Raw genomic sequence first — 18737 nt, 5'->3', positions numbered from 1 at the left:
AAAAGCATTTCTCTTTCTCTTCTGATATGACTGGAGGTCTGTAGGACCCTTGAGAGGTGCTTGCCATAGCCTTTTCCCCTCTACCAATGTGATCCATTACAGTGTGTGGCATTACCCTCACCCTCACCCTTACCCTCACACTCATGTATGAAGTGTCTAAGTGCTTAACGTGGTCTCAGGGCAATTATTTTGTACGTAAATCTGTGACACTCCATTTAGTATGATATGTTAGGTTGCATTATGAATGGAATAGCAGTCAAACAATAGCATACGAATTAAAGAACATATAGTATCATATGTCTTATCTGGTCTTACAGTAGCATACGCGTGGCGATGCGGTCTGAGGTACTGCAACTCTGTGCTTGAGGTGTCACTACAGACATCCTGGTTCAATTCTAGGCTGTATCACAACCGGATGTGATTGGTTGTCCCATAGCGTGGCACACAATTGGCCCAGCGTCATCTGTCTTTGGCCGGTGTAGGCCATCATTGTAAATAAGAATTTGTTCTTAACTGACTTGCCTAGTTAGATAAAGGTTACATTTAAAAAAGTCAGTTATTATGCATCTTGGAGGACGTATAGTATCATACGTCTTTCTCCGAGACCAGATTTCTTGTTGCGTAGTAACAACGAAGGAGAATTACGGGGAGAATTTACTTTGCTGGTCAGGTGAACTAACGACAAAAGTTAGGATCATTTATGTGAAAGGTTAGGGGAACTAAAACAACAAAGTTTAGGGGAATTTACATATAGGGTTAGGTGAAGAATTGGGTTAAGTTTAAAATAAGGGTTAGCTAAAATGCTACAGTTGTCCCTGACGCAACTCGAACACGCAACCTTTGGGTTGCTAGACGCCCACGAATCCTCCTGGACCAACCTGCCTACTTTCGTGTCTGTCTAAAGTAATTAGACCATTAGTAGGTATCATACATCCTCTTGGAGGTGCTCAGAAATAAGTAAAGTATGTTTCGTATGTCTCAGAGGCCAGGCTGAAGTGCTATGAGCCAATGTCATCCTTCACAAAAATATATATATTTTAGTCCACTGGAAAATTCTGCAGATAAAGGGTCAACAACGTGTCAGAGAGGATGACAGATAATATAAATAATACTCTATTCATAGGAAATGTAAGAAACAATATCCAGCGCACTGTTTTTTGTAGCAGGGTGTTCCTACATGCCTACTCTCTGTCAGAGGAGTAATTGATGAGGTGTTGCGAAACTTCTGCCTGTGAGAGCTTCTTCCTAAAGAGTTGGGGCAAGAGGACAGAGCAGAGGTCAATTACTGCAGTTCTGAATGTAGAATTCAGCTAAGATCCACATGCATACTCTGTCGCATGCACGCACATACACGTAGAGAGTTCACTTTATAGAGATCATCATGCAGCATTGCAGTTCCAGCTTTGTAGTGTTGTTTATACTCTCCAGCTTCTGTATACGCTGTTGACAGAGCTCTTTTATCTGTTTAGACTACATTCTTCCCACTGGGCACAGACACCAATTCAATCTCTATTCCACGTTGGTTCCACGTCATTTCATGACGTCGATTCAACCAGTGTGTGCCCAGTGGGTTGGGCCCTGCTCTGCCGGCACTATTGAAAATGACATCTTCGCATTTGAAGAGGATTATAAATATAAAAAGAAACATGCTTTGTCTCCACAATACACAGGCCAATTGTAAACGGCTCCGTTACCGAAACAAGACATTCCTTCATCTGACTTCACAGCATGACTGATGAGATCAGCGGGCTAGCTAGTGTTAGAGTCTCAACTGTGGCACATGTAGGTGGATGCAGACATAAACCCAGGCTCTGTGGTGTTGCATGCTCCTTCTAATTATCCAATCTCTCTCTCTCTCTCTCTCTCTCTTTCTCTCTCTCTCTTTCTCCCCCCTCTCTCTCTAGCACACCTGCTGTATCGACAACTGACATTTACTCCTGAGGTGCTGACCTGTTACACCCTCTACAACCACTGTGATTGTTATTTCACCCCGTTGGTCATCTATGAACGTTTGAACATCCTGAAGAACGATCTGGCCTTAACTGCCATGTACTCTTGTAATCCACCTGGCACTGCCAGAAGAGGACTGATCACCCCTCAGAGCCTGGTTCCTAGGTTCTTCCTAGGTTCCTGCCTTTCTAGAGAGTTTTTCCTAGCCACCCTGCTTCTACATCTGCATTGCTTGCTGTTTGGGGTTTTAGGCTGGGTTTCTGTATAAGCACATTGTGACATCTGCTGATGTAGAAAGGGCTTTATAAATACATTTAATTGAATTTGATTTGATACCCTGCTTGTGATTTCATCTCCTCAAGGGCACTCGTTATGCTGAGTGAGGGGCCAATGTCACCTCCATCCTCAGCACAGAAAAGGCAACATTTAGAGAGAGGGCTGTGCCTGTATTTTTATGTGGTTGTTGGGGTTGCATGAGGTGGGGGGGTGGTTGAAAAGAAATGACAAAATAACTTCATCAAAGCCAGATGGGTCGATCGCTGTAGCAAGAGGGTGTGTGTGTTTTCAGGGGAGGTTGGCTGAGTAGGCAGCCGCTGTTGTGCTGTTGTGTTCTTGTACTCCTTAGGACCCAGGGGAATCTCTGTCTTTCTGACATCTCTCTCTCTCTCTCTCTCTCTCTCTCTCTCTCTCTCTCTCTCTCTCTCTCTCTCTCTCTCTCTCTCTCTCTCTCTCTTTCTCTCTCTCTCTCTCTCTCCTTATTACTCTCTCTCCCTCTCTCTCTCTCTCTCTCTCTCTCTCTCTCTCTCTCTCTCTCCCTCTCTCTCTCTCTCTCTCTCTCTCTCCCTCTCTCTCTCTCTCTCCCTCTCTCTCTCTCTCTCTCTCTCTCTCCCTCTCTCTCTCTCTCTCTCTCTCTCTCTCTCTCTCTCTCTCTCTCTCTCTCTCCCTCTCTCTCTCTCTCTCTCTCTCTCTCTCTCTCTCTCTCTCTCTCTCTCTCTCTCTCTCTCTCTCTCTCTCTCTCTCTCTCTCTCTCTCTCTCTCTCTCTCTCTCTCTCTCTCTCTCTCTCTCTCTCTCTCTCTCTCTCTCTCTCTCTCTCTCTCTCTCTCTCTCTCTCTCTCTCTCTCTCTCTCTCTCTCTCTCTCTCTCTCTCTCTCTCTCTCTCTCTCTCTCTCTCCCTCTCTCTCTCTCTCTCTCTCTCTCTCTCTCTCCCTCTCTCTCTCTCTCTCTCTCTCTCTCTCTCTCTCTCTCTCTCTCTCTCTCTCTCTCTCTCCCTCTCTCTCTCTCTCTCTCTCTCTCTCTCTCTCTCTCTCTCTCCCTCTCTCTCTCTCTCTCTCTCTCTCTCCCTCTCTCTCTCTCTCTCTCTCTCTCTCTCTCTCTCTCTCTCTCTCTCTCCTCTCTCTCTCTCTCTCTCTCTCTCTCTCTCTCTCTCTCTCTCTCCTTATTACTCTCCTATGTTCTTTGATCTGCTCTGCTCCTCTGTTTGGCACCAGCTGTTTGCCTCCTCCTGTGAGAAGATCCCTGCGCATGCTGGAAAAATTACAGAATTAAGGCTGCAGGATAAACACAGCAACAAAGACCAAACAGGCTGGCGGTCCATGAGATAGTTCTTCATCTGTTTTGAAAAAAGATAAACAGTCGGCAGAATAGAAAAAAGGAAGAGGTCTGTTCAAGGAAATTAAACATTGGGACATTAAATCCAGAAAGACTTTAAATCCAGTTGATGTATCTTTTATTAAAGCATCACAATAGGGCTTAAATACACCTTGCATATATTCCTGTGGTATATATTCTGTATTATTGCTCCATGTTTCTGCATGCCCTATTCAATCAAAATCAGTTAACTTAAAACACCATTGTCACACACACACCTACACACATGCACATGACAGACGTGTGGCTCAGTTGGTAGAGCATGGCGCTTGCCACGCCAGGGTAATGGGTTTGATTCCCACAGGGGAGCAGCACGGGAAAGAGTACAGAAATGTATCAACTCACTACTGTAAGACGCTCTGGATAAGAACGTCTGCTAAATTGAAAATATCCATTTTTATGTGAGATCACATACAGTGGAAGAGGAGACGAGGAGAGATTTGGCACCTGTGTGATTTGTTAGCTCCTGAGGTGTTTTTCTCCCTCTATCTATCCCTCACCCTCTCTTCTTCTCCTGAGCACTCAGCTTCTCATAGCAGCACCATGACAGGAAGGAGGTTTTTCTTGGCAGCGTCTCCTCGTCTCTCTCAGCAAAACAGGCTTCAGTCCTCTGCACTGGCCAGCTAGCACAAGCCTGTCAGAGGCCCAACTCTCTCCCTCTCTCCCTCTGTCCCCCTTCTCATTCTCTCTCAATATCACTGTCAATATGTCTCTCTTGTCAACTTTTATACTTCCTCTTTGCTCACACTTTCATTACCGTTCGTTCAGCTTCACTCAATTCTCATTCCGTCTATCCAGGTCCGTGTTCCTCCCCATCATCATACTGTAGCATCAGAATCGCTACACGGTCACTTTCTGTGGGAGCGTTCTGCACTTTAAAAAAAAAATTGCAAGTCACCAGATTCACAAAGAAGCTACTCTTTCATTTCCTGTTTTCCTTCTCTTACTCTGTCTCTCTATCTGTGACTGTAGTGGTGTGTCCTCTCTCTCTCCCCCCCCACTGCTCTGCTCTGTGCTGGAGTGGACCTAAGCCTTCAGAGAGGCTCCTGTCCTGCCTGACTCACAGAGAGATGGCTGGGAGGGTGTTTGGAAAACAGCTAACTGGTGACAGATTAAGAGATTTGGGAGGTAAGCGTCCCACAGAGGAAGTGCCCCCAGTCATGGATATGCTGTCATTGCCGTTATTCATAAATATATAAGGGATTGAATCAGCTAAATTAGCGAAAGTTCTACCCCATTTTACAAAGCAAGCGTTTGTCCAACATCACCCCTCCCTAAACCTGGGAAACTATGCTATTTATAGAATTTTTTTGCCTGACCAAGTCCAAACTAGGTTGTAACAGGGGCTGATGGATGATTTGAACATAAACAGTAAAACCTGCAGATGATGTACACTACTTGACTAAGATTAAGACATTTTAAATAGTCTGAGGTCCGGGTATCCGGTTGGACGTAAAATAAAGTGCAAAATTAATTACGTGGAAATGGTTTAATGCTGAACTCCTACATAAACAGAAATTACTCCTATATAAACAGAAATGACTCCTACATAAACAGAAATGACTCCTACATAAACAGAAATGACTCCTACATAAACAGAACTGTCTCCTATATAAACAGAAATGACTCCTACATAAACAGAAATGTCTCCTATATAAACAGAAATGACTCCTATATAAACAGAAATGACTCCTATATAAACAGAAATGACTCCTATATAAACAGAAATGACTCCTACATAAACAGAAATGACTCCTATATAAACAGAAATGACTCCTATATAAACAGAAGTGACTCCTATATAAACAGAAAGGACTCCTATATAAACAGAAATGTCTCCTACATAAACAGAAATGACTCCTATATAAACAGAAATGACAAAGAGAGATGAGAGAATCAACATGAAACTAAAGCCTGTCTAGGCCTACATAACAGATGTAAACATGTATGTGGGGGAGGAGATTTAAGAACATGAGCTGAGACCATTTGGAGAACCATTTGTAGTTCATTACAGATATAGTATCTTAATTTGACCAGTTTCTCACAGCAGGATAATAGTCCTGCAGCAACGGGAAATGTGGATTATTCCGTGGATTATAGTGAATGGACATTTTTGTAGGGGTTCGTGTTAGGGCAAATTCAGTTTGACATTTTAGTGGAAAATACAAACTTTAGAAGCCTTTCTGTACCTAGAATACAGTACAAGTTTGCATTTCCTGCAACAATAGGGGGATCAAATGAAGATCCTACAACTGTATCTTCATTAAGAGTTGATGTTCAGTAGACTCACTGTGATGGGCCTGTTGGAAAATGAAAGTTTCACAGCACTTTGGAAGATGTTACATTTTAATCTGGAAAGGTCTAGACTTCTAGTTCCACTACTGGAATGCCCTGACTGAGCCCCTAGAGAGAGAACATCGGTGCCGGGTGTCCGGACCAAGGCACAGCGTGATCGGAGTTCCACATCTTTATTAAACGTGAAACTTCTCAACAAAAACAATAAACAAGCAACGAAACGTGAAGTAACGTAGTGCAACAAGCACATACACAAACAATATCCCACAAATGCAGGTGGGAACAGGGACACCTTAAGTATGATCCCCAATTAGAGACAACGATAATCAGCTGCCTCTAATTGGGAACCATACTCAATCCCAAACATAGAAATCAATCGACAGAACACCGCCTAGTCACGCCCTGACCTACAACATCATAGACAACCAAGGGCTCTTTATGGTCAGGGTGTGACAGTACCCCCCCCCAAAAAAAGGTGCGGACTCTGGCCGTAAAACCTGAAACCAAATGGGGAGGGTAGGGGGGGTGACTTGCGTCGGTGTCGGTTCCGGAGCGGGTCGTAGCCCCCGCCCCGACCCCGGATCCGGCCATGGCTGGACTGGGCATCGGCGCAGAGGAATGCTCTGGCCTTGGAGCGGTACTGGATGCCGTGCCTGGACTGGGCACCGGCGCAGAGGAATGCTCCGGCCATGGAGCTGGACTGGACGCCGTGCCTGGACTGGACACCGGCGCAGAGGAAGGCTCCGGCCATGGAGCTGGACTGGACGCCGTGCCTGGACTGGGCACCGGCGCAGAGGAAGGCTCCTGCCATGGAGCTGGACTGGACGCCGTGCCTGGACTGAGCACCGGCGCAGAGGAAGGCTCCTGCCATGGAGCTGGACTGGACACTGTGCCTGGACTGGGCACCGGCGCAGACGAAGGCTCCTGCCATGGAGTGGGACTGGACGCTGTGCCTAGACAGGACACCGGCGCAGAGGAAGGCTCCTGCCATGTAGCAGGACTGGACGTCGTGCCTGGACGCCGTGCCTGGAATGGGAACTGGCACAGAGGAAGGCTCCTGCAATGGAGCGGGACTGGACACTGTGCCTGGACTGGGCACCTGCACAGAGGAAGGCTCTGGCCTTGGAGCGGGACTGGACACCATGCCTGGACTGGGCACCGGCGCAGAGGAAGACTCCTGCCATGGAGCGGGACTGGATGCCGTGCCTGGACTGGGCATCGGCGCAGGTTGCACCAGACTGATGACACGCTCCTCAGGTCGAGTGCGTGGAGCCGGCACAGGACGCTCCAGGCTGGGGAGGCGCACTGGAGGCCTGGTGCGTGGAGCCGGCACATGTGTCACCGGACTGATGGCACGCTCCTCAGGGTGAGTGCGGGGAGCCGGGACAGGATGTACCGGGCTGGGGAGGCGCACTGGAGGCCTGGTGCGTGGAGCTGGCACAGGTGGCACCGGACTGGTGACACGAACTTCAGGGTGAGTGCGGGGAGCTGGCACTGGACGTACCGGGCTGGGGAGGCGCACTGGAGGCCTGGTGCGTGGAGCCAGCACAGATGGCACCGGACTGATCTACGCTCCTCAGGGCGAGTGCGGGGAGCCGGCACAGGACTTCCGGGCTGGGGAGGTGAACTGGAGGCCAGATGCGTGAAGCTGGTACAGATTTCATCAGACTGCTGACAGGCTCTTCAGGTCGAATGTTGTGCAGAACACACCTGACCAATATCTCTCTCCTCTCTCTCTCCCACTTCCAGATTTCCCAATTCCTGGTTGGATTTGTCTCAGGTTTTCGCCTGCCATATAAGTTATTTTATACTCACAGACATCATTCAAACAGTTTTAGAAACTTCAGAGTGTGTTCTATCCAATACTAATAATAATATGCATATATTAGCATCTGGGACAGAGTAGGAAGCGGTTCACTCTGGGCAAGCTATTCATCCAAAAGTGAAAATGCTGCCTCCATTCCCAAAAAGGTTCAAGTCATTTTAGCTCTAAATACATATCACATTGCATCCTAAAGCGATGAATAATTGTATATGTTTTTAATGGATTACATATTTCACAAAAGTCATCGCTGTTTCAAGTTTCCAGGTGTTTCTGAGTGCTTGATGAGCGATAGGACTGCAACTCCTAAATGGATAAAAGCATATAAAAGAAGGTGTCTCTGATATAGAGGAAACTAGATCAAACAAATGTTGTTTAGAATAAAAATACGGGAAAATGTCGGATAGAAAAGGAAGAGTCGTAGATGTTTAATTTTTACATTGGGAGGGAAATCAGACTTGGCGTTGTTCAGGTTTTCTTCTAAAAAGACCTAACTGACAAACATTTTGATTTGATTTATTAGGATCCCCATTAGCCAATGGCGACAGCTAGTCTTACTGACATCCTACCAGTGGAGGCTGCTGAGGGGAAGAAGGCTTGTCATAATATCTGGAACGGCGCAAATGGAATGGCATCAAACAAATGGTAACCATGTGTGTGGTGTATTTGATACCATTCCACCTATTCAGCTCTAGCCATTACCACAAGCCCGTCCTCCCCAATTAAGGTGCCACCAACCTCCTGTGGTTCCAACACATATAACGAAAAAGACATTACAGACAAAACACTTTACAATTTACCTACATTGTAGACCGTAGATGTTGTATTGGATAATTCGTTCTTCCTCCCACAAAGGTACTGAGCCATTTATCGTCCAACTGTCTGGTACATTGGTTATATTTACTAACTATATATATCCCTGCTCTTATATTTAATGGTTATAACAAACAGGAAATCACTCAGCTTTTAAGTATAATAGTAGGTAATGATTACACAGGATGCAGACACTGTTGAATACCTAGGCTAAATGGCACATCGTCTGAAGTCAGAGCGAGACAGAAGCTGAGTCAGAGAGCCGTAGAAAATGTGGTTGGTCCCAGTGAAAATATGAACTGACCTCTCTATCTGGGATTGAGGAGTAGTGCCCTGCTTTCCACCTTGAGTTATAAGCATGCACCACCTGTATCAACCATCCTTGAATACCTAAGAATACCCTCCTTACCATGAGGCAACATACAGATGCTGGATCTTAACTTGATCCCTCTTTTGTCGCAGAGAATTTTCCTGCTGCATCAGGATATTCATATGAGCTTCATGAGTCCCTGAAAAAGAGCAGTTCTCTTTCTCTCCATGTGGGGGTAGTCGAGTCATTGGGATCAGGGCTTGCTATCAAAATAATATTCTCTCTCATTTGCTCAAATGCTAGGCCTAGATCCCATTACTGCAACATTCAAATGTATTTGAAATGCAGCCGTACAAATCAACAACTGTCGTTTTAGCTTAATAACACAGGATAGTTATTGGTTACCACTAGATTACAACATACAAGTGTCAAGGGTATGCTAAGATAAAAATGTAGTTTAATTGTGGCCTGGGACGGTCTGACGGTTAGGGTAGCTGCTTTCAGCGTGCACATATAGTCCTACTGTGTCAGAGTATGTTCACTTCTGGCCCACCCCTCCCAGGCACAAATAACTCAACCACCTTGATTTATTTACACATTTCAAATACGGACAGTCCAGGGATATTTTACCCCGATCTTGATAAGAAATGGCCATACCAGACATTTTTGGATAACATAACTAGGAAACGAATAGAATACTACCAATATGCTACACCAACATTAGTTTCCATTCGTACAAAGTGTTGGGTAAATTGCCACAGTAAGTGGCAGAGCGTGGCAAATGTTTATTAAGCCTTTGCAGAAGGCAGGAATCGTAATCACAGGCAGACAATGGTCAAACACAGGTAGGTAGTCAAAAACAAACAGAAAGAACTGAACTAAATAGGGAGCCCAGGTGAGAAACGAATACAGGTGAAATCAATGAACAAAAATGAAAGACAGGGCTACGTTCAAGAACACAAAGAAACAGGGCTACGTTCAAGAACACAAAGAAACAGGGCTACGTTCCAGAACACAAAGAAACAGGGCTACGTTCCATAACACAAAGAAACAGGGCTACGTTCAAGAACACAAAGAAACAGGGCTACGTTCAAGAACACAAAGAAACAGGGCTACGTTCCAGAACACAAAGAAACAGGGCTACGTTCAAGAACACAAAGAAACAGGGCTACGTTCAAGAACACAAAGAAACAGGGCTACGTTCCAGAACACAAAGAAACAGGGCTACGTTCCAGAACACAAAGAAACAGGGCTACGTTCCAGAACACAAAGAAACAGGGCTACGTTCCAGAACACAAAGAAACAGGGCTACGTTCCAGAACACAAAGAAACAGGGCTACATTCCAGAACACAAAGAAACAGGGCTACGTTCAAGAACACAAAGAAAAAGAACACCAGGTTGATTAAGAAAAGAAAAGCAGAACTTTACAGTAGGTTTGCCATGGTAAACAATTAAATACTTTATTTCTATTCCATGGAATGCTTGTCAAATAGCTCAATTGCCCATAGTCTGTTCAAAAAGGAATACATTGTTCAGATTACCAACTAGAGGGCGAACATATCTTGAAATATTTTGCGAGCACGACTAAGGTAACACCTTTTAGGGAGCGGTAATGAGGTGACCGATAATGGTTGCAATTGAGATCAGCTATGCAGGTGAATTTAGTGCATATTGATGGTTTAATGAGACATCAGCTAGCAATAATTTAGTGGCGTTAGCCCGTTCATTGTAACAGAACGAGATGTGTGAAAACCCATAATATAGGCTACAGATTGTGTGTCTCTCTGGCTGAGTTGATAAGTTGATTTGGGCCAGCAGTTGATTGACAGATGTAGGCCTACTGTAGAACGATCAACTTTCCTCCAGTATGGATGCTCGTCCACGTTGTATATTTAACATAGTTCTGGTCTCTGGTGTGGATTGAAGCTGTGAAGATGTCTATGCATTTGAGCCTATCCTTGGATGATTTCATTGAACTTATAAATGTTTCTTTGACATGTCAAATATCAGACTATTCAAGAATAGAAAAAATACGGACGATACATAGGGCGTCATTTTTTGTTGGTTGTTACCTTCCCCAAACCAACGCCCTAAACTTAACCACTTGGAATGAATGCCTACGCTGTTTCCTTTGAGTTGTTTCTATTTGAACCCTGTCACCATACTGAATCAACCTTGCAACCACGCGGAATTAATGCGTAAATAATAGACCGTCATCCGAGAGTCAAAGGGCAGTGGGCCAGATTCAAACCCATGCTGACTCTGTCATATAGGGGACCGGGGTCAGTGGCTATAACCGCTGGACGACACAGGCACTGAGAAATACATTCATTTATTCTGCCTATTGCTTGCCTTTAGCATAGTATAATACCACGATTGATCGAACATTTTTACCTAACGAGAAATACATCTTCCCCCTACAAATGTGTCAATTTATTATAATTCACATAAGAATTAACACGAGACGCACTATAGCCTGCATGTAACCTATAAAGTGGTCAAATTAAGAGCCAACATCTGTAAGTTCGAACTATTTACTCCCATTGCACCAGGCAGCATACAGATACAGTATAACCTGTTCTCTCTCTACTAGTCTACCTGTTTCTCAGTCTGCTATGTGTGAACATTTTGATGGCATGCAGATCTAACCTGACAGCCATGATGGAGGCCTTCATGTCTTATCTTTAGGCAGTCTGGGCTGGGGTGCCATTACCAGCCTGTCCTTGGGAGCCAGACATTCATCTTCTCTAAGAGGCATGACATGGCCAAGTGAAGGTGTTGATGTAATGGATGAGGCTGGCTGCATGGCATCACAAGGTAAGGCTGTACATGCCTGTCCCTGTCTGTCACATAGCACACATGGTGACGTGGCCTCTGCTGAGACAAGACATGAGACAGGCCTCAGAGATGTCCTGAGAGGGTAACCTGAAGGTGACCTAACGGCCTCTAGACATGCTGAGGTAGCATGACCTACCTAGCTTTAAGAAAGGGTTCAATTGACTGTTGCTGGTAGAATTGTGGCAGTGAATCTGGCTGTGGAAGAGAGCAACTCGCTAATTCTTCTTTACCTGCTTCATATTGTATGCTGATGCTCGGGACTCAAGGTCCAGTATTTTTTTTATAATTGCACAGGGAGAGTAGGCATTGATGGGCGAAAAATCCCTCTGAAGAAAATCCAATCCTATTTTGCTGTGATGCATAGGAAAGTAGATGTTAGTCACAGTCTAGCTGGGTTTGATCAGTCCATTCGTCTCATTGCCCCCTCTCTGGAGGAGCTTAGAGGAGCCAAACTTTCTCAACACACTACCCAGACCCACCCAGCCACCCAGAACCAGACCCAGCCAGACAGACCCACCCAGCCACCCAGACACAGCCAGACAGACAGACCCACCCAGCCACCCAGACCCAGCCAGACAGACAGACCCACCCAGCTACCCAGACCCAGCCAGCCAGCCAGACAGACACACCCAGCCACCCAGACCCAGACCCAGCCAGACAGACCTACCCAGCCACCCAGACCCAGACAGACAGACCCACCCAGCCACCCAGACCCAGCCAGACAGACAGACCCACTCAGCCACCCAGACAGACCCACCCAGCCACCCAGAACCAGCCAGACATACAGACCCACCCAACCACCCAAACCCAGACAGACAGACAGACAGACAGACAGACCCACCCAGCCACCCAGACCCAGACAGACAGACCCACCCAGCCACCCAGACCCAGACAGACAGAACCAGACAGACAGATAGCCCTGCAGCTAGAATTGCATAGCAACAGCCAACCATCTGGACCAGGAGGAGGTCCTTGTCCCAGCCAAACAACGTGGAAATGCATTTATTTGGCTTAACCTAAAGTAGCAGGCATAGGAAGATGTCTGAGCGGAGTCACGACCTCCGTTTTTCAGCGGACCGAAATGATGTGTCCAAGTAGGTTGGAAGAAGCTCATATCATCAAGGACAAGCAGGCTGCAGGACACACATGTATCCAATTCCCTCCTTCTCTGTCTCTGACGTTGAGGATGGACAGGCAGCCTGACACGTGCTCTGGTGGACGGGTGTTTGTCTGCAGCATAGGGCCAGACGCTGCCTTGTCTGCTTCTCTGATGGAGTCAAAGCCCAGAGCTGATTTAATTGAAGTGGGCAGAGTGAGGACAGAACGATCCACCCCCACCCCCTAACCACCACTACATTCCTTCCTCCTGCCTGGCAATAGAGAGATGTAGAGTGAGTCCACTAATGGTACACCAGCTGGATGGAGTCTCCATCAAACTACAGTTAATTATTCAGCTTCCAGAGGGTTCTCCCCAAATGATTTAAAAGCCTGCTAAGGCAGTGGGAGGAGAAGGAGGAGGAGAGGAAGACGGGTCCTCCAGTGAAGTAGTCAATGTTTTCTTTAAGAGTTCCACCAACCTCCATCAGTCCCGTAGCATGGAATATTAATTACTCATCAAGTCTGACCTGACCTAAAAAAACTATATAATGAATCGAAGTGGACAATTGAAATTAGGCTTGCTCAGCTTTTGCTCTAATCTGCCAGTTTATAAATATCACCACAGTGCTGGTGAAAGCGTCCTATAGAGTTCAAAGCTGCGATACCGCACAGTCTAATGTGAAATATGTCCGCGACTCAACAGCAGACAATTAAACGAGGTTGTTAAATATGTAATAATGGGCCTCCGGACAACTATGAATTGAGTTTTACAGATGAGAGACCAGATATCCCTGGACAATTCGGAGCAATGTGAAAGATGGAAACCTAGTTGATAATGAGGAATGTAAAGCCCAGTTCCGTCATGTAGTTGAAGACAGGGTGGATTTAGCAGTCCTTCTGGGTAGGTGTCCTGGCAGGGTTGACTGATTGAAATTCCATGTCCGTATACATAACACTCAATCCGTGTCCACTCAGCAAAGAGGGAATAAATCAGCTCGTCCCGGCCATCCCTCAACAGGCCCCCAAAAGCCTTTAACAACAAGCCCTAGCTGCCTGCAGAGCCGAAGCCCTGATTGTTTTGAGTGAAAACAGATGTGGTTTCTTCACATCGCTGTAGCCTCAGCCTCTGCCTCACTGGTGGAACGGAGCAGGCCTAGCTCTGTAACAAGGCCCGCCATGTTGTCTTCCTCAAACATCCGGCCGCTGGATGAGCCCAGCTGACCCCTTGCCCCATCTCCTCCACATTGCAAAAAAATAAACAATTACAAACAAGACGAAAACAGACTGTTTCTTCCCACAGCCCTCGTGAAGAAGACAAGAGAGTCTGGGTGAGCACATTCATGCCCGATGCAATGATGAAATAAAACACCAGCACCATGCCCTTATGTGCGCCAAAACGCCTGCCATGTTTATTACATCTGACCATCTGGGTTTTACACGTGCATGTCTGCTGGACACAGCTCCACACAGCTGCCATGCAGTCACATACAGGTCAGAGGTCACAGTGTCAGCCAGTGGGTTATTAGAGGCAATCAACTTAAACATCTATGACACACAATGGTTAAACGCACCGAGCAGAGCAAGGTAGTTTACCTCTCATTTGGAAATGTGGGAAATATAAATGACCCTCTCTTTTTTTCCCCAGTTTAATCACTGCTCATTTATTTCCTGTTAACTGTAAAAAGGGCCTCATGGGGAGACAAATGCCTTTGCAGCGAGGGAACAAACCAACAGTGTCTCCCGCAGGGTCCTCATTGACTGATATTTTTCAGTGAATTGTTTAAACAGTCTCAAATGTCCCCCCTCAAATGCTCCCCTCCCTCGTTGCACATATGGTGTGTGTCCTGCGGGGCCCCTGAATGCTGGTCAGGTTCCCCTGCGGCCCAGAGGCTTTAATCAAAGCAGGACGGGAGGGCCTAGAACGGACCCTCACACCGCCCTGCTGCCTATCCTGTGACAGACATGCAAGGGAGTCCAACCCTGCCCTTGAGCGCCGAGCCTGGATCGCTTTTCCCCAGTCAGGCTATTTCCTTTCTCTGTCTCTGTCTCTCTCTCTGTCTCTTTCTGTGTGTGTCTCTCTCTCTCTCTCTCTGTATCTCGCTCTCTGACTCAGCCATTGGGCATCACTAACAGTTTGGTCTCACCCAGCTCAATGTTTGCCGGCTGAGTCAGGAAGGAAATATTTACCAAGAGCTAGTGTGAAGAGGTCACGACCTCCAGGTCAGACTGAAGGTGAGGAAGTGGGTGGGGTCATGTATGGAAGTGTTTATGCACATCACTCATAGGAGGCCACAGGGTATATACTTTTAGAGGCTATCACACACATTTTCTTACATTATTCTAGTAATGTTTTATTTCTTGCTATATTAGTGTCCATTGTGATATTGTGCATAATGTTTATTTGCCCTATGAAACATTTGGTTTGAAATCAACCAATCTTTGAGTGGAGTTGCATGTACCTATTAGCTTATTACGGAGGAAATACTACGGGATGAAAGTAATACAGTCTTACATTTAAGCATTGGTGGTATTTTCCTAGTATTTTCAAATTCCAAGTAAAACTTCTGTATTTGCTGCTAGTACTGACCTTAGAGAGCCTTTTTATTTTTCTATTTGGTTAGGTCAGGGTGTGATTTGGGTGGCCACACTGCACCTTGGTCCGGTCATTCTACCACTAACGACAGACGTAACAGAAAATCCCACAAAAAAACGGACCAAGCAGCGTGGCCAGGAGGAGTGGACATGGGAGGACATTCTGGCCGGAAGGGATCGCCTCCTGTGGGAACAGGTGGAAGCAGCGAGGGAGGCACGGCGACGAGACCAGGAGTCATCCAGCGACATTCCGCAGTCCGGAGTCTCCAGCGACGGTCCGCAGTCCGGAGCCTCCAGCAGCGGTCCGCAGTCCGGAGCCTCCAGCAGGGGTTCCCAGTCCAGAGCCTCCCGCGATGATCCACGGTCCGGTTCCTCCGGCGATGATCCACGGTCCGGAGTCTCCGGCGACGAACTACGGTCCGGTTCCACGGAAGCGGAGGGATCAGCGTGCGGAGCGGGGGCTAACTACCGAACCGGAGCCGCCACCGGGGAGAGATGCCCACCCGGACCCTCCCCTATAGAGTCAGGTTTTGCGGCCGGAGTCCGCACCTTTGGGGCGGGGGGGGCACTGTCACGCCCTGACCTTAGAGCCTTTTTATTTCTCTATTTGGTTAGGTCAGGGTGTGATTTGGGTGGGCATTCTATGTTTTCTGTGTCTTTGATTTTGTCCGAGTGTGGTTCCCAATCAGAAGCAGCTGTCTATGGTTGATTGGGGATCATACTTAGGCAGCACTTTTTCCGACATTTAGGTTGTGGGATCTTGTCTTTGTTTGTTGCATGTGTTGCACTCCGAAGCTTTACCTTCGTTGTGTTGTTGTATTTTGGTGGAACATTTAATAAAGAAAATGTACGCCTACCACGCTGCACCTTGGTCCGGTCATTCTACCACTAACGACAGACGTAACACACTCAGACTCTGCTGCCATAGCAGCGGATGCTATTTTAACATGGCCATGGAATTATTAATTACAGATAACATTGCTGGATCAACAGAAGAACTCGAGTACAGCATATGGGTCCATTACTGGGATGATTAAGCTTTTTGAAAATGGAAAACATTTCTCTGGGTTATACAAGCATGAGGTTGGCATGACCTCGAGAGAAATCTATTTTTCAAGTCACTACAGTGTACCAAAATTAAGAGAAGAAAGAAGACATATTTGTTGAATGAAGAAAAAAATGACCAACTATACAACTTTTTAAAGAAATTAAAGTTGAACTTTATGGTAGTATAAGACAGGGTTTCCTAAACTCGGTCCTGGGCATTTGTGAAGTTGTTTTGACTTAACTAATCCAAGTTCCCATTTGCAATATTGACTTTGGCAGATGCACAATTGGGGTTTCATAGTCTCCTTTGGTCCACAGTGCTGCTGAATCATTTGTCATTGGCCGTCACATTATGGGATTTCAGAATCATCTGGGAATTAACAGGATTGTGTGTGTGTGTGTGTGTGTGTGTGTGTGTGTGTGTGTGTGTTTGTGTGTGTGTGTGTGTGTGTGTGTGTGTGTGTGTGTGTGTGTGTGTGTGTGTGTGTGTGTGTGTGTGTGTGTGTGTGTGTGTGTGTGTGTGTGTGTGTGTGTGTGTGTGTGTATGTGTGTGTGTGAGATGTAGGTGTGTTGATGAACTGATGCTCTATCAGGGTACTGTAGTCACAGCCAAACTGATGCTCTACCAGTGATAATGCATTCACAGCCAAGCCATCCTTCCCTCCCTTCTCAGGCCAAGACAAGGTGATTGAGTTAATTGCGTAATTTGTGGATTGAAATATTACACAGGGTATGTTCTGCACTATGGTCCCTTTTGAGTGCTTTTCCAACTTGATGGTTTGCTGCTAAATGAAATCAACCAATCTTTGAGTGGAGTTGCATGTACCTATTAGCTTGTTACATAGGAAATACTAAGGTATGAAAGTAGTACAGTTTTACATTTAAGTGTTGGTGGTATTTTCCTAGTATTTTCATATTCCAAGTAAAACTTCTGTATTTGCTGCTAGTACTGAAATGTTCAGTGTTCCTGGATGACCCACTCGGTCACGCCCTGACTTTAGAGAGCCTTTTATTTCTCTATTTGGTTAAGTCAGGGTGTGATTTGGGTGGGCATTCTATGTTTTCTGTTTCTGTGATTTTGTCCGAGTGTGGTTCCCAATCAGAGGCAGCTGTCTATGGTTGTCTCTGATTGGGGATCATACTTAGGCAGCCCTTTCCCCATTTAGGTTGTGGGATCTTGTCTTTGTTTGTTGCATGTGTTGCACTCCGAAGCTTTTCGTTCATTGTGTTGTTTATTGTTTTTTTAGGTGGAACATTTCATTTAAAAAATGTACGCCTACCACGCTGCACCTTGGTCCGGTCATTCTACCACTAACGACAGACGTAACACACTCAGACTCTGCTGCCATAGCAGCGGATGCTATTTTAACATGGCCATGGAATTACTAATTACAGATAACATTGCTGGATCAACAGAAGAACTCGAGTACAGCATATGGGTCCATTACTGGGATGATTAAGCTTTTTGAAAATGGAAAACATTTATCTGGGTTATACAAGCATGAGGTTGGCATGACCTCGAGAGAAATCTATTTTTCAAGTCACTACAGTGTACCAAAATGAAGAGAAGAAAGAAGACATATTTGTTGAATGAAGAAAAAAATGACCAACTATACAACTTTTTAAAGAAATTAAAGTTGAACTTTATGGTAGTATAAGACAGGGTTTCCTAAACTCGGTCCTGGGCATTTGTGAAGTTGTTTTGACTTAACTAATCCAAGTTACCATTTGCAATATTGACTTTGGCAGATGCACAATTGTGGTTTCATAGTCTCCTTTGGTCCACAGTGCTGCTGCTCCTTCTGCAGTATGATGTATCGCTTAGTTGGTGAATCATTTGTCATTGGCCGTCACATTATGGGATTTCAGAATCATCTGGGAATTAACAGGATTGTGTGTGTGTGTGTGTGTGTGTGTGAGAGATGTAGGTGTGTTGATGAACTGATGCTCTATCAGGGTACTGTAGTCACAGCCAAACTGATGCTCTACCAGTGATAATGCATTCACAGCCAAGCCATCCTTCCCTCCCTTCTCAGGCCAAGACAAGGTGATTGAGTTAATTGCGTAATTTGTGGATTGAAATATTACACAGGGTATGTTCTGCACTATGGTCCCTTTTGAGTGCTTTTCCAACTTGATGGTTTGCTGCTGAATAAAAAATAATAAAAAAAATTCTGCAGCTTGGAGATGTGGCAAGTCTCCAGAGGAATGATAAAACAATGTCTTGTAGATTTGTTTTTCTTTTTTTGACACATATCAAATCAGAGTGTGTGGTCAACTGAACAGTTATGGCGTCCATTAGTATGACATCCTGGGGTTGAAT

The sequence above is a fragment of the Oncorhynchus keta genome, chromosome 6, assembly GCF_023373465.1.
Source record: "Oncorhynchus keta strain PuntledgeMale-10-30-2019 chromosome 6, Oket_V2, whole genome shotgun sequence".
Taxonomy (NCBI): Eukaryota; Metazoa; Chordata; class Actinopteri; order Salmoniformes; family Salmonidae; genus Oncorhynchus; species Oncorhynchus keta.
Note: the sequence above shows the minus strand (reverse complement) of the source record.